This window comes from Ptychodera flava, unplaced genomic scaffold (assembly GCF_041260155.1).
Source record: "Ptychodera flava strain L36383 unplaced genomic scaffold, AS_Pfla_20210202 Scaffold_67__1_contigs__length_642179_pilon, whole genome shotgun sequence".
Taxonomy (NCBI): domain Eukaryota; kingdom Metazoa; phylum Hemichordata; class Enteropneusta; family Ptychoderidae; genus Ptychodera; species Ptychodera flava.
The window spans coordinates 178,393-203,631 of record NW_027248389.1 but is presented as its reverse complement, the minus strand read 5'-3'; the positions used below and the strand labels follow the sequence as shown (position 1 = coordinate 203,631).

At 38.8% G+C, this 25,239-nt stretch overlaps 1 long non-coding RNA gene across 1 annotated transcript in view; it reads right to left on the bottom strand.

Annotated features, from left to right (window-relative positions):
• The window catches only part of LOC139128754 (uncharacterized), a 78,239-nt gene extending 56,675 nt beyond the window's left edge, over window positions 1-21,564 (bottom strand). The window contains exons 1-2 of the long non-coding RNA XR_011551394.1: window positions 19,217-21,564; window positions 17,946-18,637 (exon numbers count right to left, since the gene is read on the bottom strand). This is a non-coding gene — a long non-coding RNA (uncharacterized lncRNA). The remainder of the gene's footprint in view (window positions 1-17,945; window positions 18,638-19,216) is intronic.
• Window positions 21,565-25,239: the final 3,675 nt, after the last annotated feature.

Below are 25,239 nucleotides of genomic sequence, written 5' to 3'. Positions count from 1 at the left end.
CCAGGACCATCTATTACTCCAATAAGAGAATACTGTTTCTTGCTTGTTCATTACATGTCTCTTATCATGTTGTATGTTATGTATGTGCATATGTTAAGGTACATATTGGCAATTTAGTGATAAATCAGTATGCTTTGTTAGTTGTGCTCAGCAGGGGACAAGATCACTCAAGCGGCAGTCTGAATTTGAATAATCATGCATAACGGCATACATTAACATTCTGAACTGACATCAAATGGACATTCTAGAGCCATGCTTTGTGAAAATCTGCATTCTCTGAATTAAATAGCAATTTTTTTTCAACATTAACGCACTTGCTATACATTCACAGATGTTATATATGAGATTGAATAGAAATTAACACTATTCATGTATTGATTTTCTTAAAATCCAGGAGCACATCAACATAAATGTCTTACCAGCAGCCTGTCTTTTTCACATCTGCATAGTCTTACCATAATCTGCTTACTATAGGGGACTTTGTCAATCAAAAAGAGTGGTGGGAAATGAATTTCGTCCGTTATCTACAACTTTAGTAATTGTCTGTGAAAAGTTGATGCAGTAATCTGTATGTCTGTGTAAATCGGAGTTCTTGTTGTATTTTGCACTGGTTTCCATTTACACTACGGTGTTTTTGCCCCTCAAACAAAGTCTGGAAGACTTACGGATTGGGCTCCCTCCGTCTGTCCATCCATTCGTCTGTCCATTCAGATATCTCAGACATGTTGAGACAATACCTTCAAATCTTGGTACAATTATAATACACTATAGAGCATATACATGCAGGTCCATTTTTGAGTGTGGCATGCATAATTAGTGCTAATTTTCATAATTAGTGACTTAAAAAAAAGTTGTTTCCAGAGAGACCGCAAAATTTGAAGAAACTTTGTACAGATGTTGGTAGCATAGAGCTCTAATAGCTCACAAACAATTGCTAATTTGCATACTCATTGAATTGCATAATTCGGGAGATATGTAGAAAAATACTGACTCAATTTTAATGAAACTTGGTACAGATGTTTACATGCCAGTGCTGAAATAGAATGCAATGACTTTTAGCGCTTTTGCTTCAATTAAGCATATTTAAAGGAAAATCTAAGTCCAGTGAAATTTTCACCATTTATCCCTTCTAAAATCACCCTTAAAGGTCGGGTGAAATCAACCTGTACTACTGAGCTCTTTAACTTTGGGTGGCAATATTGTCACACTCGCGACAGAATTTCTACATAAAAGTATGCATAAGTGCTAATTTTTTATATTTCTATACGCGGGGTCAATTTCGGGTCAATTCGCTAAACTTAGGCCACACCCTCAGTTTGGTCATGGTTGGCACACTCTGGATTTATTTACATCGAATAGCGGTCCCCCTGCCATCCCTTACCTCTGCCCCATATCCGCTAACAACATATTATCAACATGTGTCATCCACTGGGCAACCCATGCTGGCCGTCCATTTCTCACAGCAGACTTTCCTGCTAGTGCTACGTCTGTTGGAGAATTACTCGACCAAAAGAATACTGCAAGCGCCATCTGATTTGTTAAACGAAATCCATGGTCAAGGAAGGTTGGCTTTGCTCGTTCACATAAATCATATCAGTAATGACTCTGTATCGGCAATGTGTACGATGCACACATGCATAAGAATAGCATGGGCATGGTCAGTATCGACTTGTTTGCTCTCCCAGACAGACCATGTTTAGGCGCAAATTTATGACTAGAAACAAGATAAAACAACCAGACGTACTTCTCTGTGCTTCGATTATTTTTTGAACCCAAAAAATAATTTAGTGTCGGTAATTATCCCTTGTTAAAACCCGGATCGACGCTGGTATGAACTTAACGACGCCTTTGTTAAAAGGCTAATGGCAATTGACTGCATTTTTTAGCAAATCAGAGCAGCTGATACATGTCAGGGATGTAAACGAACGAATCACAGAATATAATACATAGATTGTACATCTCATGATTGGATATATGGAGGACAAGAATGAGACCTCGATTGAGACCCGGAAGTAACTTAGCGAGAATAGAATTTGTCATCTATTTGCACTGTTCATCGCATTTGTTACGTTTTCTTTTCAATTTAGAAAGTTATTGCCTTATCGTCTATTAAAAAGGGTTAAAGAAGATATCTGTGCATATTTCACCCGGTGATTGTCCTGCTTATAGGCCGCGATTTTCTGCCGCCTGATGGCTAACCACTTCAATCAATCGGCAAAACTTGTAGCTTTGGCTGGCGAAACCGAATTTCACGTCAAATATATATTCGCAAGCGTGGAGAATCGTTTTGATAGAATTTTCGCCGCATTCAATTATTCATTTATCGCATTTTGCAAGTGTTGCGAGTGTTAGCGCAAACACTTAGAGTATGATACTAATTATGCAAGCTGAAACCCTAGAAGTCTAAGCTTACTCCCCGTCACTATAGGAAAAAATTGCAAGACTAGAGCGAGAAAATGATGCTTTCTCGCAATGGCCGATTTGCATAAAGATGGCGATGACGTCATAGGCACAATGCATTGTTGTCCTCAGGGGTACAAGGGTCAGTTTCCAGAACATAAATATTCATGTAAAAGTATGTCAGCGATTCCTGGGGCACAGTTGCGAGGTCAGAAACCGGAAGAGTTGTCCTTAGTAGAGCTTAAGAGATGGCTGAGATGCAGGAAAGGTGCCAGTCTACGAGGGAACAAGCGAGAACTTGTTGAAAGGTATTTTTTCCAACTCGTATGTTGACTTTTTTACCATGAGGGAAAATGCCAAGACGATTTGACCGGTTAAGAAGGGCTTGACTACGCAGTTTCTGCGTAGTGAAGCTTCATTACGTATTCATGGTGACCCCTGGGGCTTTTGTCTTTGGCCTGCTTTGCATATGCGTCGTTGGACACGACCTACCAATCACCCAGGTAGTCAATTAAACTATTAATTGACTGTTTACCGACCCAATTAACACTATCCAGCAGTATCAGTCATATTTTAATCGCGTGGCCCGGGTGGGCACAACGTAGGAAGGCGTGTATTTCTATGTGTACGTTTCACTTGTGGTGTTGTTTGTATCATCGTGTGTTTGAAGTCCTTGTTTCACCTACAGTATTACCTTAAAGGTGACAGGCTTACTATTAATGTTCAGTATCATTGCACTGAGTTCTGCCCACGGTGAAAACCACCTGTTTTGCCTACTAATTACTGCCCGTAGCTGCCCGTCCTGAATGTAGCCTATCTATAGCTACAGTAATCAGTCAATATATAATACCCCGCGCCTTATACTTTTTATATAAACCACAGTCCCTCTATCCACGAGGGACTGTGTATAAACTTATAAAATCATAGTCCGAGCCTTAAAATTGTTGACGTTCGACCCTATATACAGGCTGATCGTTGAATCGCACCGGTGCATCCATGTTTACTTGCCCCATAAGCTTAGTACTCTGCAAAGGGTGGGCCCGGTGGGTAGATGGAATTCCTGGGCCAAAAATGAACACCGGGGCGAAACTTTTTGTGAACCCATGTGAAAACATAAATCGTTTATCAGTTTTGATATATACTCCTAAATTGTAAGTTTGATTGTAAAATCGAGACCACATTCAAGGGCTATGCAGACCGTCCATGTACGCACACACAGTGACAAGAAGGCGGCAAACACCTACTCACCAAGCACATCGAATCGGCGAAAAGAAGCATAAAAAAGCTAGGCTTATCGCCAAAACAAACGCGCCAAGCGCTAACAAAAACCCATACCAAGCGGCCCTTTTCAGGGCCACCAAATACTCCAAAAAGAGAACTACCAAAAAACCCCATAAAATTACATAGAACACACAAACACTTAAAAGAAATAACAAAAATCGTACACATAACAAACAACTGTAACACAACATTAAATACAAAATAAACAATCACCGTAACGTAACAGAAAAAATGGCCGTGGAAATAAATCAGCTATTTCCAAAGAAAAGCCGACAGCAACATGAAATTCAACAACAACCTATCATCGCTCATGCTCAAACTATGAAACTCCGTAAAATAGTACTGGCAAAAGCCTTAAAATTAATAAAATAAATAAATAATATAAAATAAATAATATAATAAAACCACCTCAGGATTTCAACAAATAAAGTCGTAAAATGTGACTACGCTACATCGTGAGACACAAACAATCGCAACAACACCAATTCAAAGAAAAGTCAAATGGGCTCCACGAACCAACAAAAACAAAAACTTGAAAGCTATCTGAAGCTGCTAAACTCGCACTTCTAGAGATACCCTTTCAAACAAGGAAACAAAACATGTCGCGCGCTAAAAGAATCGCGATAAACCAGCTTGCAAACAATAGACAAATTTCGGGGGAAAAAACCCTTCGACAAGGGTCGGGTTTTCGTCATTGTCAACACAAACGATTACGTACTCGAATGCGAAAGGCAATTACGCAACACTCAGTATTATACACAACAAGCCAGAACAAACAGTAAACAAAGTAAACGAACTATTAATCAAAATGTACGAGAACAAGCACATCAACCAGGATACTTGTATCTAAACATAAAATCCGTACCTCGCAGTGGTACTTATTGCCAAAAAGTTCAAAAACCTCCGCAAAAATCTAAAAGACACACCAGTCAAAACAAAATTTACCGAAGTAAAGAAACATAGAACAAACAAACCGAACCACCAAACGGACTCACAACGTGACAAAAAATTAATATACTTGCCTCGCTAATCGAAAAGCAAGACCACTAAAATGCATTAAAATAAATTTTCACAAACACAAACTAAGGAATGAATCTACACTGCGACTGATGAGAAACCACACTGGGTTTCGAAACGCGAGCGTCAAAGGGCGACTCTATCAACTTTTGTAACAACATAGGTCCGGCTGCGTCTCGCCATATATATATATATATATATATATATATATATATATATATATATATATATATATATATATATATATATATAATATATATATATATATATATATATATATATATATATATATATATATATATATAACAAATAAACATGTATACACATACACAAACAATATATATATATAAATAAACATGTATATATATATATATACAATATATATATATGTATATATATATATATATATATTGTTAGTATATGTGTATACATGTTTATGTTAGTATGTTTGTTATTTATTCAACATTCTATGATATTGTTTGTGTTGTTTATGTATTTGTTTGTTTGTGTGATTATTATTTATTTATTTATTTGTATGTTTGTTTATATTTTGTTTGTTTATTTGTTTGTTTATTTTTTCTTGGCCATCTGTAGTCAAACTAGGTTACACTGACAGCGTCTGAATGGTGTTTTCTCAAAAATAGTTTCTCAATCCTCAAAAGAAGTTCAAACGTGTGTGTGTATGATATAAAATTTGACTATCCTTTCAATTAAATTTCTAAAATGCTGTATTGAGATACAGGTCTATGTCTAGATAACTGATGAAGTATCCTTGTTTTTGTTCTCATAGAGTGTACCTGTATATTGGTCATGGATGGAATGAGCAGTACCTGTTTGACCCTGATGGAGTCAACAAAACTGGAGTTTGTAATGTTCCAGTTTCCATGAACACTGTGGAGTCATGCTCACATACCCTCCTGCAGGTGGATGGATGAGAAATTTGACTAGTCTCCTGATCTTACAGATAGCACTGTCTTTGACTATTTCATTTCAAAGTGTGACAACTGCCTGAGTACAGCAAGAAAACACAGAGACAGTGGTTGGAATTTCTATAAAAGTAACCATGTAAAGGATATTTAACTTCATGACAGTGAACACCAGTCATTATTACTTATAAAATCAATGGTTGTAAAGTCATATTCCAAAGCTGACAATACAGTACCCAAAGTAAACTGTATTCCACCCTAATTCTTTTAAATTTGATTTCTGGTAAAATACTTGGTGGGAAATGTGTTTGTAAAGCAGGGTTGGGTGGGTATTGCAAACATTTAGCAGCCACTGTGTTTGCTGTAATGGATTTCCAGAGATGTGGATTAACTGAAATACCAGAAACTACAACCAGCGCCCAGAAACTACAAACACACCACCATCCTAGTGTATATGGAAACACAGCTGTTAAATTTGACTCAATTGACTGGATAAAACATGACTATGAACGTGACTGTACTTCGGATAGAGTCTGTCGTCCAAGAAAACGGAAAGATAATTATAATGCTTGTCCAACAGAAGAAAAGACTGTCACAAAGGAGAAAGTAAAGCAGCTTGCAGACTTTCTGGATGCCTGTTCTAGATCATCTCATCTTGTTGAGCTTCTTAATTCTAATGATTGTGAACCAGTAAGCAGAAATGTTACACATCAAGGACAGATTGACAAGTCATTGTGTAGCATGACTGAAGTAAATGTAGTTCCATCTTCTAGTATTTCTTGTACGCACTCAGAGGTAGTTAGCCCATGTAGCTGTAATTTAATTTATAATGTTGATAAAAATGCTTATGATTTTTATGCATCGAAAGTAAATATTACAAGTGATGAGTCATCGCGCAGGATAGAAATGTCAACTAGGGGTCAATACAGAAATCCAAATTGGCATTCCCACCGAAAATTAAGAATTACAGCCAGTAAGTTCAAAGATGTTTTCTGTAGACAAAAGTATCCCCCTGATAATTTGGTTGACAGAATAATTAATCCAAAGTCATTTTCAAATAAACATACTACATGGGGCCTTCAGAGTGAACATATAGCTGTAGCCCAGTATGTAGAAGATATGGAAAGAAATGGCTACACAGTATCAACAAGAGATATGGGATTGGTTGTTAATCCCAGTTATCCTTTCTTGGGTGCCTCTGTAGATAAGTTTGTGACAATTAAACCACCATGTATTCCTGCTGATAAAAGCCCTCAACATGGTTGTGTTGAAGTGAAATCTCTATCAAAGTATGCAAAGTATACACCAGAAGAAGCTTCTAAAATGCCTGATACTTTTTTGAATTTGTTGATAATAAGCTTTCACTAAATCATAATCATAATTATCATATACCCATGCCCATATTGCTACATCCTAGTGACGTTCAACGTAAAATATCAGCCGTGATATTTCACGGTAAACGTCGAGATATGCACGATGAACGTCATCAGTTTTAGAGTTTTCCCGAACTACATTAGCAGTTTGTTGGTAAACAACGTAAACAACAAAATGGCTGCCGCTCCCCGCCTGCGAAGCGATGTCGCCGACGTAAAAACTTGAAGGGCTTCGAGGAACACGGGTATTTCTGGTCGCAAAATACGGGAATATCACGTTGAGTCTTGAAATGTTTTACCATGGTATTTTTTTGGTCAAGTTCTAGCAAACATACTGCCGTTCGCACGGCGCCGGCACTGTGCACGGTCTCCACCGAACATGTAGTGCGGTGGCGTGACAGCGATGTCGCGCGCGACAACTGTTGACATGGCAACTCTAAAGGTAAACTAACAAAATGGCGTCCCCTCTCCGCGCGAGCTCCGTGCTGTACGACGATCGAAATCAGGATAGATTTAAAGCTGAGCAGTTTTTGATCGGTTACAGTTGTAATAGCATATTGCACCTTAAAATGTTCCTTCTGTATGACGATTTTTGTATCCCGGTATCTTTCTTCTTGGGTTTCATTGAGATATGGACGACTTGCAGCGATGTCGCGCGTGATGTTGACATCTTCGTCGTATACTTTATGAATGAAGCCTGTTCACATAAACATTCTGATATTTATGCGCAAGGCGTAATAAAGTAAAGCCTCAAAATTAAAGGTTTTTCGTTCTATTAGTAAAAATTCCCTAAAATTATGGGCATGGGTATATGATAAATCGGTTATTACCCAATATCGCCTGTTCCGTGTGTCGTATCAGCATTCGTGTCATTTGTGCTGCGTCAGACACTCGACTTCGTCTCGTGTCTGACGCAGCACAAATGACACTCATGCTGATACGACACAGGAACAGGCGATATTGGGTAATAACCTCTAAGTATTATTTTCAGATACAAGGTCAACTGTTCGTGTGTGGCTTAGATTGGTGTGATTTAGTTGTATGGTCCCCATGTGGTTTTGCTGTTGAGAGGATACATAAAGACATAGCTTTGTGGAAGGAAATGTTGCCAGTAAGTGGGAATTTTATTTTATCTATGTTTTGCCTGAGTTGACAAGACGCAGTGTAAGTAATTAAAAACCTGTGTCGGATATTCTAAATTATTTGAAGCCATACAGCAATATGTAATAGATGAATCAAACAATTTAATCTGATGTTGATATTTTATCATTATATTTATTGTCTTTATACATACCAGGTATTTAATATGCAAATGCTGATTTATCACAGTGAAAAATATTTTATTATACATACTGTATATACTGTAGAATATGTCTGAATATGCAAATACTGATTAATACACGATGACAAATAATTTATTTTACATAATGTATATCTGAATATTGAATACATTAATACTGATCTATACACAGTGACAAATAATTTTTGATATATACTGTACATATTAGAGAATGTATGTGAATATTTAATATACAAATACTGATTTATACACTGTGACAAATAATTTTATATAAATACTGTATATACTGATAAATATACATGAATATAAATTAAGCAATAAATAATCACATAATCTGTCAATTTATATTTCTGAGACTATTTTATATTTAGAATTAATTAATTTATATAAGTAGGCATTACAGAAACTCAATATGATAAAAGTGAAGTATTTATTCACTCCCATCATCAATAAGAGGGGGAAGAAAATTTGTTAAATGACAAAAACATGCCAGATCTCATTTAATTGTCTACACAAGGTAATTGGAATAGTCATTTGTAATATTCTGAAATTCTTTACTCTCTCAATTGCCCTTTCAACATGTATTCTCAGACGAGCAATTCTACGAGTTTCAGTTTCCTGTTTTAGTGTCATCTGATTATTTCCTTTTAGAAAAGGAGGATGGTTCACACGAACACCAACAGCATCAAACAGTTCTTGCACTTCAAAACCTTTATCTGCCATAACATGTACACCAGATAATGTAGTAAACTTCTCAACCAGCCCACATTTCTTTGTTAGCTCTTTGTCTGATACAGAACCAGCATAAAGGTCAGAGATGAAAGCAACTGGCCCATGTGGTAATATACCAACAAGACCTTTGGCAGTGTTATGATTTTTGTACCTTGAAAATGTAATGCTCTGCAATGCTAAACTACTAGGATGCTCAATGAAAATTTCTGTGCAATCAACAATTAAAAATGTGTCTTCATATCCGATAGAACTAAAAACAATGGGGAGTTTAGAATGAACAAAATTTTTTGATGGCCAAATAGGAAGTTGAGAAAATTTATTATACATGATATTTATCCAGGTTGAAAATATTCTACTTACAGTTGATTCAGAGATGTGAAATCTATGGGCGAGATCTTTTTCTAAATAAGCTTGACGTAGCCTATTAAGTGTAAGAAGGAGTTCATCAGCTGGTGACAAACTCCTCTCTTTTCCCCTTTGTGTAACATAAGATGGATCATTCCCCTTAGTTGTTTATTTTCCCATCTGTATTTAAAAAATCAAAAATGGCAAGAAAACAAAAATAATCTGGTAATCCAGTAGAAAACGTAAAATTCTCATTACTGCACATAAATCGCCTCAAACCAAAACGTTCCATTTCAAACTGTTGTTCAAGTCTCCTAGTTTTCTCCTTTTCTTCCATCAATTTCCTCTCCATTCAGCTAATTTGTCACTTGTATGAAATTCCTTTTCCGTAACATTACCAGGTATTTCTGGTATATACCTGCACAAAAATCAAATAACACGATCTATTGTTATCCACAGTATACTTCATAATTCATAGACAACACCAATATGACACAACAAATCTCAATGCAAATCCCATTGGCACATCATTCAGTGAGCAACAGGAGATCAAAAATAACAACATGATTCAGAAAGACAATTGACATCTTGTGAGACAAAGAAGAGACTGCATGTGCCAACATACTAGTGACTGTAATCACGATCACTCCACAAAAGTGACTGTAGTAAGTACTATAAATCGACCACCACACTGAATACAAATCATGTTTAATGACTGGAGACTTTTATGATATGATTTTTTTACATTATGAAAATACTCTGATAGAGTCATACGACTGAAGATATTCTTACCCCATATGGTTCTGAGTCTTGTTTAGCTTGTAGACTTCTCAATTTGACAGATAACATGGGTGATTTCTCTCTCCTTATCAATGTCATGGCACTCAGGCTGAAAGAAAGGATTGAAAGTCGGTCAATATCACAGCTGACAGAATGTGAACAAAGCTCATTGGACTAAAAATAGCAGGAAACTTTGATTCATAGACAAAGTTTCAATGTTCAATCCCACAGAGGAATCCCTATCCAAAAGTTACACTTTGGACACAATGTTTCGACAGGGGATTCCCAAATAACATAAAAAGTTTCAGTGGGGGATTCCCCTTTGTGAGTCTCAGGTCAAACAAGGATTTCACTGCCGTGATTCCTACTGCTCTTTCCTCCGACTTTGGTTATTGGCGCCCAGATGAGAGCATACAAATAACGAGGCCGCACTCATTTTCATTCAAAATCTCATTTAAAAAGACGTGGGATTGATTGTCATCGCGCCACTGGAGTATGGCCCCTATGGCCCAATGACACAGAAAAGGGATCCATGAGCTATGTGTTTCAAATTCAAAGTCTATGGTGCCAGGTTTTCCTGATACAGTTCATACCGTAGCGGTAATACATTTTCGCGAAATCTACACAAGTTGATGCCGTAACGAGGTGAAAATGATAACGGTCTGACGGGTTGAAAAGAAAAAGTAACCACGGTCCCTCAAGGGACCGTAAGTAGTTGTTTTTATTGCATTCCTTTCGTTTCAGATCCTCTAATTTTTCCGACAACGTACCGCCGCTATCGTCGTTGTTGTTATTATTGTTTAACGAAAGAGGTGTTTGGTTTGGAAGTCCTCTTCATGATGACCTACGGGGAATATTTGAGTGTGATTTTGAGGCCATGTGATGCTATCATTGTCTCATTTCTTGGCAAAATTGAATTTTACAAATTTTCGTTTTTGCACCACCCTGAAAGTTTTGGCTGCAAATGCAGAAATTGACAGTTTGCTTTGCTTTTTAATGTCCCTTCTCATCGATAATATTCTTCTTTTCAATATCTTCTGTATATGTTAAGGTTGGTATTTGAGTTTGTGAAACTTTACACCCGATGATCACTCATACGACTTTTAAGGACAGTGAGTGGTAGCACAAACGTAACGCCCCATAATTTACATGTCAATCGTAACCAACAAAATGGCGGTCTATAGCAACCTAACAACTTGTACCCCTGAGGACAACAATGCATTGCGCCTATGACGTCATCGCCATCTTTATGCAAATCGGCCATTGGTGAGATTCTCTTGTCATTCTCACTGCTACCGGTGAGAATTTTGAATTCTCACCGGTGAGCAGTGAGAAATGCACTCCTTGGTGAGTAAAAAGATTTTCACCAGTGAGAATAGAAATTATCACCAAGCACTGTGAGAATGGTAATTTTTATGATGGGAATCAACCAGACTCGTTGTTCATTGTGAGAATTAAAGGGACATTAGCTATAACTTATGACTATTTTTCACTACTCTGTTTCAATGTATCAACTACAGAATTTTACTATACCGGTAATCAGATCATCATGACCAATGCCCAGTGTCCTGCTTGCCAGTGCAGCCTGTAAACGTGAAGTGACCATTGTTATTGTTGATAAATATACTAGTTTTCTAGTCCGGACCTGAATACAAAATTTGAACAATAACAATCCAGATTATACTCATATAGGGTATATTTATGAGCTATATATTAGGAATTTCTCCATGTTTCAGAGGATTCACCAACAAACTGTCAAATATAGACCAAAGTCCCTGAAGCTAGTATAGACATGAATACAAAATAAGTATTTCCTGACTGTATGAAATTATCTCACTAAGGTCATCCTAGGCACCTGTATACCAAATATTAAAGCTGTCTGACCAGTGGTTTTCAAAAAAAAGCGACCAAACAGTTGACAGAGCTCTACTGTGTTATGTAGAGAATAACTTTTTGTGACACATGTATTGATGAAGAAGGTGGATATCTTTGACAGTTCATTTCAGGATGGTCTGACCAAAAATGGCAAAATTATTATATATAATCCCATGGTATTTTCTCTGTTTGACGTCATCGTATACGAGTGTTTTTCGTGGAGCTGTACAACTTCGAGCCAAAGGTGAGAAGTTGTGCAGCTCCGTGAAAAACAAAAGTATACGATGACGTCAAACAGAGAAAAATACCATGGGATTATATATTTATCACATGAACAGTCTTCTTATTTTTCTTTTGACATGAATGGATCAAAGTTATCGTAACAAATTGCATGAATTTCGTCGCGATATGTGTTTTACTTACGCAGATTACTTTCATTTAAAGAGTAAAGCGGTCCGTCACCCAGGAGATACTTTCATTCATAAATCCCATCAAGCTGAAATTGTGATACATTGAATGGTATCTCCACCAACCGAACGTACGGATTCGTTCACGTGAACGTGTCAATCATTGTCTCACGCTGTACCGATGCCAAGGCAAGTCAGCCATCGGTGAACATAACTAAAGTTGAAGCCATGTATTCGTAGCTTGGCTTCGATAAAGTTTGTATGTGCAATGTGTGATAGTCAGCCTGCGTGCGTGAGTGCTTCACAAACTCTACAACGTGTGGAGCGGTCTCAGTCAGAAAAATGTAACAACTTAGCCGGCTATTGAACCACTCTTTTTTGGGAGTGGAGATTAAGCCAAGCGGTTCTCTCTGTGGCCTCTCCGCTAGGCGACTGATGCCGTATGTTGTGGGTTCGAACCCGATTGAAAACTAGCCGTATTTTCTACTCTGGGTTGGTAGCTCTGCTGGTGGACAGAATTGTCCCCGAGGTTATCATTCGCCCGGTTAAAGCGATGTATTCGTTGCTTCGCTTCGATAAAGTTTGTATGTGCGATGTGTGATAGTGAGCATGCGTGCGTGAGTGCTTCACGAACTCTACAAGGTGTGGAGCGGTCTCAGTCAGAAAAATGTAACAACTTAGCCGGCTATTGAACCACTCTTGTTTAGCCAAGCGGTTCTCTCTGTGGCGTGAGTGCTTCACGAACTCTACAACGTGTGGAACGGTCTCAGTCAGAAAAATGTAACAACTTAGCCGGCTATTGAACCACCGTTTTTTGGAAGTGGAGATTAAGCCAAGCGGTTCTTTCTGTGGCCTCTCCGCCAGGCGACTGATGCCGTATGTTGTGGGTTCGAACCCGATTGAAAACTAGCCGTATTTTCTACCCTGGGTTGGTCAGAAAAATGTAACAACTTAGCCGGCTATTGAACCACCGTTTTTGGAAGTGGAGATTAAGCCAAGCGGTTCTCTCTGTGGCCTCTCCGCCAGGCGACTGATGCCGTATGTTGTGGGTTCGAACCCGATTGAAAACATAGCCGTATTTTCTACCCTGGGTTGGTAGCTCTGCTGGTGGACAGAATTGTCCCCGAGTTATCGTTCGCCAGTTAAAGCGATGTATTCGTTTCTTCGCTTCGCTAAAGTTTGTATGTGAGATGTGTAATAGTCAGCCTGCGTGCGTGAGTGCTTCATGAACTCGACAACGTAGGGAGCGGTCTCAGTCAGAAAAATGTAACAACTTAGCCGGCTATTGAACCACTCTTGTTTAGCCAAGCGGTTCTCTCTGTGGCCTCTCCGCTAGGCGACTGATGCCGTATGTTGTGAGTTCGAACCCGATTGAAAACTAGCCGTATTTTCTACGCTGGGTTGGTAGGTCTGCTGGTGGACAGAATTGTCCCCGAGGTTATCGTTCGACTAGCCGTATTTTCTACACTGGGTTTGTAGCTCTGCTGGTGGACAGAATTGTCCCTGAGGTTATCGTTCCACCAGTTAAAGCGATGTATTCGTTTCTTCGCTTCGCTAAAGTTTGTATGTGCGATGTGTGATAGTTAGCCTGCGTGCGTGAGTGCTTCACGAACTCTACAATGTGTGGAAAGGTCTCAGTCAGAAAAATGTAACAACTTAGCCGGCTATTGAACACTGTTTTTTGGGAGTGGAGATTTAGCCAAGCAGTTCTCTCTGTGGCCTCGCCGCTAGGCAACTGATGCCGTATGTTGGGATTTGAACCCGATTGAAAACTAGCCTTATTTTCATTGTGCTAGCGATGGATAGATATAGTATTCAGAGTTATTTAGAATATTTACAAATGGATTTATGAAATGCAACGACACGATCGAAACAGTAATTCTCATTCTCAGAGTCTGTGGCTTTTCAAAATATCACACAAGTTTACGTCCGTGGCGAGCGCGAAAGATTCCGTTCGATGACACACAGAGTGTACCTCATCATTGCATGTTTATGCCCACAACGCTGCCGTCACCGGTCTCTGCCATGCCGGTGTCAACTCGTTAATCCCGATCATGGTCGTCAATGTTTTCGTCTTAAGGACTTTGATGTTTGCTGTGACATATATCTCACCCATAGATACATCCTAATTTTACTTGACATAAACTCTGTTTGAGTGTTGTCTGAGTCAACTTTCGAAGTACATCGGATTCCACAGCGCTGCACTGCATAAACCGTACAGCTCAACAGCAGATGTACCGGTACAGCCTTACGCCGTGCTACAGGTTGATTCCGAGCAAGAAATTACAGAACTTTTGTATGATGAAGGAAATTTATCGTTGTTAGTCGAATGACTTTATGCTTGTGCCTCCTATGTTGCTTTCCCGAAGATTATACTGTACTCATTTATTTAGTTGAACTTCTGTTGAGGTGTGGATTTCAGGTTTATCACCAACCGGGATCACCAGGTATGACGTCCTTATATGACGCGACTCGACTGGTGCGGCGACGTGACTAAGCTAAGCCATTAAAATAAAATGATCGGCGGTATCCCCATTTGATTCTCGGGAACAGCTATAGTTTTAGCAACTCGAGAAATTTCGCTGGACATGCCTTCTATGTTTCCATGTGTGGATTTATTGGGCCACCTTTTTGTAAAAATGTCATAAAAGCACGGCATCGATCATGACAAATCGGTCTATATTCATGTTGCGACCCGCATGTATCTGTGTATGAACGGTACCATGCAAGAAAAAAGTTCCGGTTGATGATGGTAATACAGGGGTAATTCGGATTTCTACGTCACACACGTGGGAATTCGGGCCAGCTAATGAGATAAGCTGCAAAAATACAAAATTGATGATGCCATCATTATTTCAATATATTACATTGAGATAAAGCCTTGGAAACCTGTATACCAAATATCAAAGCTATCAATGAGTAACTGTTGAGAAACAAATATTTTGACCAAAAATGGCAAAAATTGACCAAAAATACGAAAATTGAAGATTTCATCAAATTTCGATATATCACATTGAGACAAGCCCTAGGAACCTGTATCCCAAATATCAAAGGCATCAGACAAGTAGTTTTTGAGATCATATTTTTCATCTACACAACAAATATCAAATCAGTAAGTGCTGCGGTTCTCAAGATATTTGAGCGGACGGACGCCTCACAAACGGACATACATACATACATACCTACATACATACATACATACACACACACTGACAACGGATGCCGGATGGATACCCATCCCAATAGCTTCTATAGTCTATAGTAGCTGAAATGACCAAAGTTACAGCTAATGGATCTTTAACCAAACTCATTGTTCACTGGTGAGAATTAACCAGATTGATTCACACCGTAAAAATTACCATTCTCACAGTGCTTTGGAGAATTTCCATTCTTACCGATGAGAATTCAAAAATTCTCACTGGTGAGCAGTGAGAAATGCACTCCTTGGTGTAAAAATAGATTCTCACATTCCTGGCCACTGGGAGTGCGGGATAGATGGTGTGGGAAAAATCGATCCCACCTCTGCAGTAAATATTACACTAGCTCTGATTGGATGATAAACAGTCTTTTTCAGTTCCACACGCAAAATGGTTATCCAATGGCACGACAAGTAACACAGACCGGAACTACAAAGCAAGCAGGTCAGAGTACAATGGCAGATGACAGAGTTGTCACGATTTTAGATAACGTTGTACGTGTCCAATGTAAATTTCACGCTTTTTTTGGTCATGTGAGAAAAAGAATCTCACACATCGAGGACCTGGGATCAGATTTCTCACACTCGTTGGGGATATTTTGTTTCACACTTGCCTGCGGCTCGCGTGATACAAAATATCCCCAACTCATGTGAGAAATCTGATCCCAGGTCCTCGGGGTGTGAGATTCTATTATTCTCACCGGTACCAGTGAGAATGACGAGATTCTCACCAATTGCAAGAAAGCGTCACTTTCTCGCTATAGTCTCGCAATTTTTTCCTATAGTGCGTGGGGAGTTTACGAAGGTATGAAATACTTACTTCCGTTATAAGTGTAATAAGATACGATGTCTGGCAAACTTCGGAAAGCCGAAAAAAGTCGACTGGAGAGGGTTTGGGGACACACCACATTGAATTTTCCTTTTGCCATATTTAATAATCGAGCGTGCTAAACGAAAAAAGAAATAAACATAACTGTTCTATAGACCATCGACTGTGTTTCTGTGATTTTGCAACATGGGTGTTTCACCAGACCGTTTATAACAAAATGCAGCTCAAATTTGCCACATACTTGCACACGCCGATGACTACGGCGCGACGAAAAGAGACGCATTGAAGTAGACGACATTTATGAAAATGAACTCAGAATCTCACATCCCAAGGACTAGCTCATTTCAGGACGGCCTGATCAAATATGGCAAAATTAGCTGCAAAAAAACAAAATTGAAGATTTTCATCATTTCAATATATCATGTTAAAGGGACAAAGTTGGCCAATTTTCATGAAGTTTGTTTGATATGAGACACTATTTATATTGTTTGACATGTTGAAAGATACTGAATGAATGGGTGACCATGCATATATTCAATCCAGGTTTTAGACATGATACATGGAACCAACGCGAGAAAGAATAAATGGAACCATTTATTCTTTCTTGCCATGGTTTCGTTTAATTTGTCTAAAACCGGGGTCGAATATATGCATGGATTGGCTTTACGTTTTCACCCCCATGGTTGGCTGACCCTATTGTTTTCTGTAGTAAAGTTAGTCCTCTACACACCAAATGTAATTGTCATTACCAACATACATCCTGAATGACTGCACAAAATGTAATGACACTGTTGCAGATGTTGATCATACAAAGATTTAACAGTCAAGAAAGGCATTAGCAGTATCAATAGCAAATTATAGTAAGTCTATTCTGTAATGAAAATGGGAGGCATGCATATTTGGTTCATATCTGGCATTCACATTTTAATGTAAGCCATAACTCATGCTGACATGCCCAATGACCAGTTTCTTGCAGATCGGTTGAATTTGGATATTTCAAGAGCCATGGCATATTCTTTCAGACTTGGTAAAAGAACATTACCCTATGCCATCTATATACTAATGTCACCTTGTTTCAATACAATCCAATTTAGGCATTAGTCACAGACAGTTCTTGTCCTTGTGTTTTGTAAAAGTTAGAACTGTGACAGAGACACATACCGGTATACGGACACATAGATATGCATACACAAAACATGTCTAACAGCCATGTCATTCATATTCTACCAACTAATGGTATATGGCAACACTCATACTTGAGCTAAAAATAAGGGAAAGCAGGTACATGCTGTCAGGAGAACACAGAAGATCACCATATTGCAACAACCTCTTTGAAGAGCAAAAATTGGTGATGTGGGAATGCAAATTGTGATATTTGCAATTAAAGTGTTCACAATTTTATTTATCAAAATGTAAGTTTTAGAGGCTTCTGAGTTAAAGAAATGTTTGATGTAATATTCTGCAGTAAACAGCTTATGACTCACCCCTTGTATACCATGTCTGAAATTGTAAGAGATAACGATGGTGCCACACTGTGAATATCCTGATAAACTATAGCGGTCAACTCTATGTGACATAGTACCATTTGGCATATTTCCAGTGATAATACCATATGCTACTTTGCAGACAGGACAGGTTGGTCCAATCTTTTTCTCCGCTTCTTCTTTACATTTCTTGCAAAATTTGTGTTTACATGGTAGTGCTTTTGGCTTTTTCATATCATCAAGGCATATGGGACATTTATTGTCATTATCATCATCAACACCATGACTAGCACCAGAAGTAGCCCTCCCTTTAACTTGGTTTTGGGCTTCTCTTGACTGTAATGATGTTGTTGGCACTTGCACTTTGAGGAGCTGCAACCTTGGCATATGTAGCACTTTGTGTCATTCCAGGTTGTGAGAGTGGATGAGTTGTAGGTAATGCTACCTGCATGTGCATTGTTGAAGGTGGGTCAACACTACTTCCCAACGCATGATTACTGGGCTCTCTATCCTGTGTTCTTTGCACTGATGAGCTCCTTCGAAAAACATCTTCAAGGTTTTCACTGTCTCCCAATCAATGTCAATAAAGATAATTCTTCTGAGTCTGTCGTTGTAGACCTGCTGGTCTGTAAAGTCTTTGACTGCTTTAAACATCATTTGTGCACATACAGGTTTTGGAACTCTATAAATTCCTGTAATAACAAATTAAAGTAAAATTACAATTAATAATACATAGACAAAGCTGCTATCTTTTCAATAAAATTTTTTTGTTTTCTGAAACATGTTGACTTGTCAATTATTGGTCAGGAGTTCTACTCATTCCATGCATATGCTGTTGACATAACATCTGATGACTGACAATTTGGAATGTTCTAAAAACACAAAAGTTGCTCAAATGAAATAAAAATAAACAATATAAACATCAAATGATAGTCATATTGTCAATCTAATATGGTTGTATATTGACAAAATCAATTACAACATAGAAAAAATGTGGTAGAAAAGACAAAACAATGACACATCTTGACAAAATGATGTAACAAAGGCATGAAAGGTTTTGATATATGGCAAACTGTAGTGTTATCATGTGCTGCATTTGCTTAATGTGGATGTAATTATTGCTTGTAGATACACGAGCGTATGACAAAAGCACCTAAAAGCTGCTTCCCTAGAAAAGAGTTGGTTCCAAATATAATTGTTCTCACTAACGATAACTTCTAGGAAACATCCCACCAGCTATGCAAAGCAAAAACATTGATTAGGGTCATTACCTGTTCCTATTGCTGGTATGGCAACAGATTTGTAGTCCCAGTTTGATGCCTGCGTCAAAAGATTCCAACAACAATCGTATAGGTATGCTGTCACTGTATCAGCATCGTATGGGTTCCAGTATGGGCCAACAACATGAAGAACAGCTTTACATGGTAGAGAACCTGCTTTCGTACAGACTACTTCACCAACATTCAGAGTTCTCTTGTCTGTTATTTTGTCACTCTCTGTTTGTATGGAATACCCACCAGCATTGACAATGGCTGCTGCAACACCTCCACTATGTTGCAATTTATCATTGGCAGCATTGACAATTGCGTCTACCTTTTCTTTGTAATATCTCCATATTTTATGCTTACTTTTGTTCCAGTTGATGATGTTAATTCAAAAAGAGTTGAACCTATTGCTTCAGTGCTGCTGCTTCCACTATGTTGACGCTGATAAGAGGGAGCTCCAGAACTGGCACTGGTACTTGTGTCCGTTTGTTTCCTTTGCCATGCCGACTACCTGGTACTGGCAAGCCAAGACGTCTACAGAGCATTTCACTGGCAAGTTTGGCACTATCTCCCTCACCATAGATTCTGATGCATGTTGGTGATATGTCTTTAATATAGACATTCTTATGAACAATTTTTGTGTGTTTTTTTGCTTCATTAATTGTCATATTTTTGACAGCTGCCTCATCCTTAAAATTAACATCTTTACATGTTAGTTTGGTGTGTAATGATTGTACCAAATCCACTAGATCATTGTATGTAGATTCCACTCTTTCTTTTTTACCTTTTCTCCAAGCTTTATTGGAGCTTATTTCTAGTAGAAAATCTTTTTCTCTTTTGAAATCGACATTGTACCTCTGCCTCAAGTCATTTAGAGCATCTTCTTTAGCATTGAAAATATAATCTAACAAGTCAGATTCTAAGGGCACTTGCATTGTACCATTTTCTACATCTAAATTTTCCTGGTAAGCCCGAGCTTTGCTTTGACCAGATTCATGTTTTGCAGATGAACAAACTTCATCACCACCTGTTGCTTCTTCTGGCACCTCAATGTAGCTACATAATTTGGGTGGTTCTTAACACCTAAAAAATCACAACATTCTTTAAGTGACTTTCTGAGTGCTTCATCATCCTCACTAAGTAACTTAAATTTATACTTCTCTTCATCTAACATGATTACTTTTTCATTGTACTTTTTTAATTTCTGCTTTGCTGTTTGCCACATTGTGTCAGACAGCATTTCTCTACTAGAATTAACATCAACAATGCAATATTTAAGATTGGCCTTTACTCTATGCACTAATTTTGAATATTTCCTGACAGCTCTTTCTAGATTTCCCTCAGTATAATCAGAACTAGCCTTGATGAAGTGAATTTTTTGTGTTCCTTGTTTCCACTGGATGCCAACTTTGAATAGCCGAGTAATATCAAAAATTTCATCAAAGTGAATCATCTCCATGTAAACTAATATATGACTATCTTCAACAACAATGGTTTTGTCAGAACACTTTGATGCACGTTTGTTTTCTATTTTGGACATGGCTGTGGATTTCAAAGGCTTTTTCAGAATTGCTGTCTCTCGCATTTCTTTAACATCATTAAATTTCATATTATTATCCCCTTTTGCAACTCTTACCTCTGGCCCATACCTTGCATCTTCTAATCGATCCCTTTCACTTTTCCCTGCTTTTGACTGTTTAATTTGATCCTCTCTATTATGCACAGTTGGCTTAACCTTACCATGAGGTGGAATTTCATCATTATCTGAAGCCCCTGAAGTAGGCTGCCCTGAAGGTTTCAATTCCCTTGCCTCTTCTAAATGATCCTTTTCACTTTCCCTGCTTTTGACTGTTGAATTAGCTTTTCACTATCATGCATAGTGTGCGAACCTTGCCATTATGATGAGGAATTTCATCATTATCTAATATCCCTGAAGTAGGCTGCCCTGAAGGTTTAGATTCCTTTGCCTCTTCTAATCGATCCCTTTCACTTTTCCCTGCTTTTGACTGTTTAATTTGATTCTCTCTATTATGCACAGTTGGCTTACCTTACCATGAGGTGAAATTTCATCATTATCTGAAGCCCCTGAAGTAGGCTGCCCTGAAGGTTTAGATTCCTTTGCCTCTTCTAATTGATCCCTTTCACTTTTCTCTGCTTTTGACTGTTGAATTTGCTTCTCTCTATTATGCACAGTTGGCTTAACCTTACCATGAGGCGGAATTTCCCTGAAGTAGGCTGCCCTGATTGTTTAGATTCTAGAGGTGCATCTTTGCTCCCTTCTACTTTTGTCTTTGAATTTTCTGCATCCTTCTGTGAATCATGATCTTGTGTACTTCGCGATTTTATTTTTCTCCTTGCTGTTTTTATTTTTCTCTTGCTGTTTCATTTCCCTCACTTTCTTTCAGTTTATTTTCATTTTTATGACTGGCACTGATGATGCCTAAATTACTCTCTTCTTCAACATTATCTGATTCACATCGAGTCTTGCAATTCTCTTCAGGTATTACTTGTTTGTTAGTCTCTTTTAAAATCTCATCTTGTTTTCTTACAATGTCCTGACCATTACCTTCATCTCTTTTTTTCAGTTGCCATTTTATCTTTTGGCCCTACAGCTTTGTCACCTTGTTTCAAATTTTGCTTTTGACATTTATCATAAGGATCTATGATAACTTCATAGCCTAATCCAGCAGCCATTTCTGTCTCATCTACTCTTGTTTTATCTTTGTTTTGATCTAAGTTACATACTACTTCATTGCCTGCACTCTGTGCAAATTTACCAGTAGGATTACTTATGGCATCTTCTTGTTTTTTGAAACTTTCAGCAGTCACTTTTGTTTTATTATCTATTGCACTATTTTGGAATTTACTAATATTGGCAGATTGGCCAGAACTTGCCATTTCCCTTTGCATTGTCTTGGCTTCTTTCATCAGTCTCAGTCTCTCTTCTACCATAGCTATTTGAACAAGACTTCCTCTGACCACAACACTTCCGTCTGAATTGCATGTACCTCCAACTCCAGTTTCATTTGCAACTTCTTCCAAGACATACTGCGCTTCCTTCTCTGTTAACTGGGCATGATTTAAATGGAATTCGGCCGAAACTTCACTAAAAAATGACTGCAAATAAACAAGAAATTAAATGAATTGTACACATCATCATTTAATTAATAAACATTCTCCTTTACTTTTCTGCATGCATGTATTTGGCATTCTTGCACTTCTTCAAACAACAATCTTTTCACTCTGTGATACATAATCATGAGTACATTGTAAGGTTGGCAATCGCTTTTCAGAATTTTATGTATATGAACTTTAAAGCGCAGTGGTCGTCGCGCTGCGCATCCTCCTGAGGGGGTCCCCCTCTGTTGTAAACAAATCCAAGAACGCCGCACATGTTACGGGTTGATTGTAATGTTTGCGATATTGCCGCTTGTTAAAATGGCGGCTGATCTGTCACAAGCATACCAACTAACCAAATGTAACACGCAATAAAAGGTCAATTAATCTAAGTTAAATATCTGCTGAATATTGAACAATAATTGCACGCTGGATTGAGATCACATTTGCTCATGATTTTCTTGAATCAGTTGAATGGGGCTCGGCTACTGTTATCGCTCGAGCCATAGAGCTAGACGTACGCATGTACGCATGTATACGCCAACAGACTATCAACGACCGGGCTCTAGTTTTCGACATCGCTAGCAAGGACGAGAGCTTTCATTTCAAGAGGCCCGACAGGAGTACAACAAGTTGTACAAAGACAACAACTCAAACTACAGAAATCTACAGCTCGCAGAGCAATGCCCGCTGCAGCAAGAAGCATCTCTGCATCTGTTCCGTTCCGTGGTCTGTATGAACGTCCGTGTCAAACCGGGTATATGGCGCGCTACACTCGGCTGTGGAGAATCCAACTCAACTACAACAAAGTTTACCCCGTTTTGGGGTGCAAACGAGAATTCTGAGTACAGGTATCAAGTCAAGCGAAGGACCTTTCATAGGTCTTCTTGTTATGCGGGGGTTATCTCTTTTAAAAGAGGATTCAGACCTACCCGGCAATCAGGAGGTACAACAACGAAGTTTGCCCAGCACCTGTAGGCCTACACCATGCAGCTAGCGGTTGGATCACTGCCATGACCGTGCACAGGCCCGGGGCACAGGATCTCTCGATACGTCTATGCACGGTGTAGCCGTGCAATTTTCCTGCCAAATGCCGCGAAAGACCCGCTCGTTTTGTCTATTGTTTCCTGACATTTACTATTCTTACCACGTAATACTAGGAGTAGTAAGACATGGTGATCAACAGTTGGTTGTGGGCCAAGTCGTCGCGGGCCGGCCGGTACGTTGTGGGACCGGATTCTCTATATCCGTGTACGTCAACGCGGTGCGCGGTGACCGTCTCCCAACAACATCTCCCGTGTCCTGCTCAGGCTAGCCGATCATGGTCTTGAGTGTAATTTTTGTGTTAGGCATTGTGCTTGTTGCTGGTCTACATATATAGGCAATGTTGATCATTTTAGTTATGTATTTTCACTGTACTGTACATAGCATTGTGTATAACTAGCGTGATCGCGCGCGATCAAAGCTTTTGTTCACTGTGTCTGCGTACAGTGAACTCAGCGACATAATGTGCTGAGTGTAGTGTCCCAATGTTCGTAGCTCTACACAAGTTTATACCACTGAAGTTCGTTTCCAATCTTAATATTTTACTATTGCATAATGTTGAGTCTTACAAAGGCTGCTCCCATCTCACTCCTATTGAAGTTGAGAAGACTTATGTTTACAAAAATTTATGTTTATCAACAAAAAAACCACGCAAGCGCGGCGCGACGACCACTGCGCTTTAATTAATTCATGCTTCACAAAGTATGCATATACCGGTACATTAGAACAAGGAATAGTAATCAAGTGAGAAAACTCCTTGAACTTTTTTGCATTTTGAGAAGATTCTATGATAAGTATGCCATGTGGATGAAGGTAGAGGTTAAACAAAATGCAACCAATAGTTTTTTTTATAACACACCACATGCTTATTCCATGTCGCGATTCGCCAGAATACGTCACGTGACGAGAAAATAGATACATCTAGTCCCCATCTGATCGACAAAAGTGACGTCAGAGGGTATTTTTTGAAAAGCTATTTCCCTAGGGAAATAGTTCTGACCAAATTTGGAAAAGTGCCGGTCACGTGACCGTAGTGTTGTCTGCAGCTTTGCAACAATGACGGGTGACTAAAACGTGATGTGCGTCAGGGATAGGTGACGACACATTCTCTGAAACAGATTTTCCAACGTTTTCCAACATTCCAACAGCGTAGGAACTTGAACAGCTCATCGACGGAAAAGATTAAAGTGCAACTAACACTATAGGAAAAAGTGCGTGACTAGAGCGAGAAACTGACGCTTTCTCGCAATCGGTGAGAATCTGTTCTTATTCTCACCGCTGTCGGTGAGAAAATGTTAATCTCAACTGGAGATTGGTGAGAAATGCACTCCTTGCGAGAATCATGTGTGAGAACAAATTCTCACCGGTGAGAATGGAAATTCTCACTAAGTACAGCGAGAATTGAAATTCACTGGCGAGAATCATTAAGACTCGCCTTTCGGAGTCTTTATGATTCTCGCCAATGAACGGCGAGTCTTGATGATTCTCGCCAGTGAATTTCAATTCTCCATGTACTTGGTGAGAATTTCCATTCTCACCGGTGAGAATTTGTTCTCACACTTGATTCTCGCCAAGGAGTGCATTTCTCACCAATCTCCAGTGGAGATTAACATTTTCTCTCTGACAGCGGTGTGAATAAGAACAGATTCTCACCGATTGCAAGAGAGCGTCAGTTTCTCGCTCTAGTCACGCACTTTTTCCCTATAGTGTAAGGATGTCGCTAGGTATGCTTAGAATATTTTTTGAAAGATAGTGGTACCACGTATGTACAACTGAAACGGCTGTGGAAACATCGCCCAGTAAACTTGTCACAATGGATTGTTGCGGTGCAAAATATCAAAACGCATTAAAAACTATATAACAATACA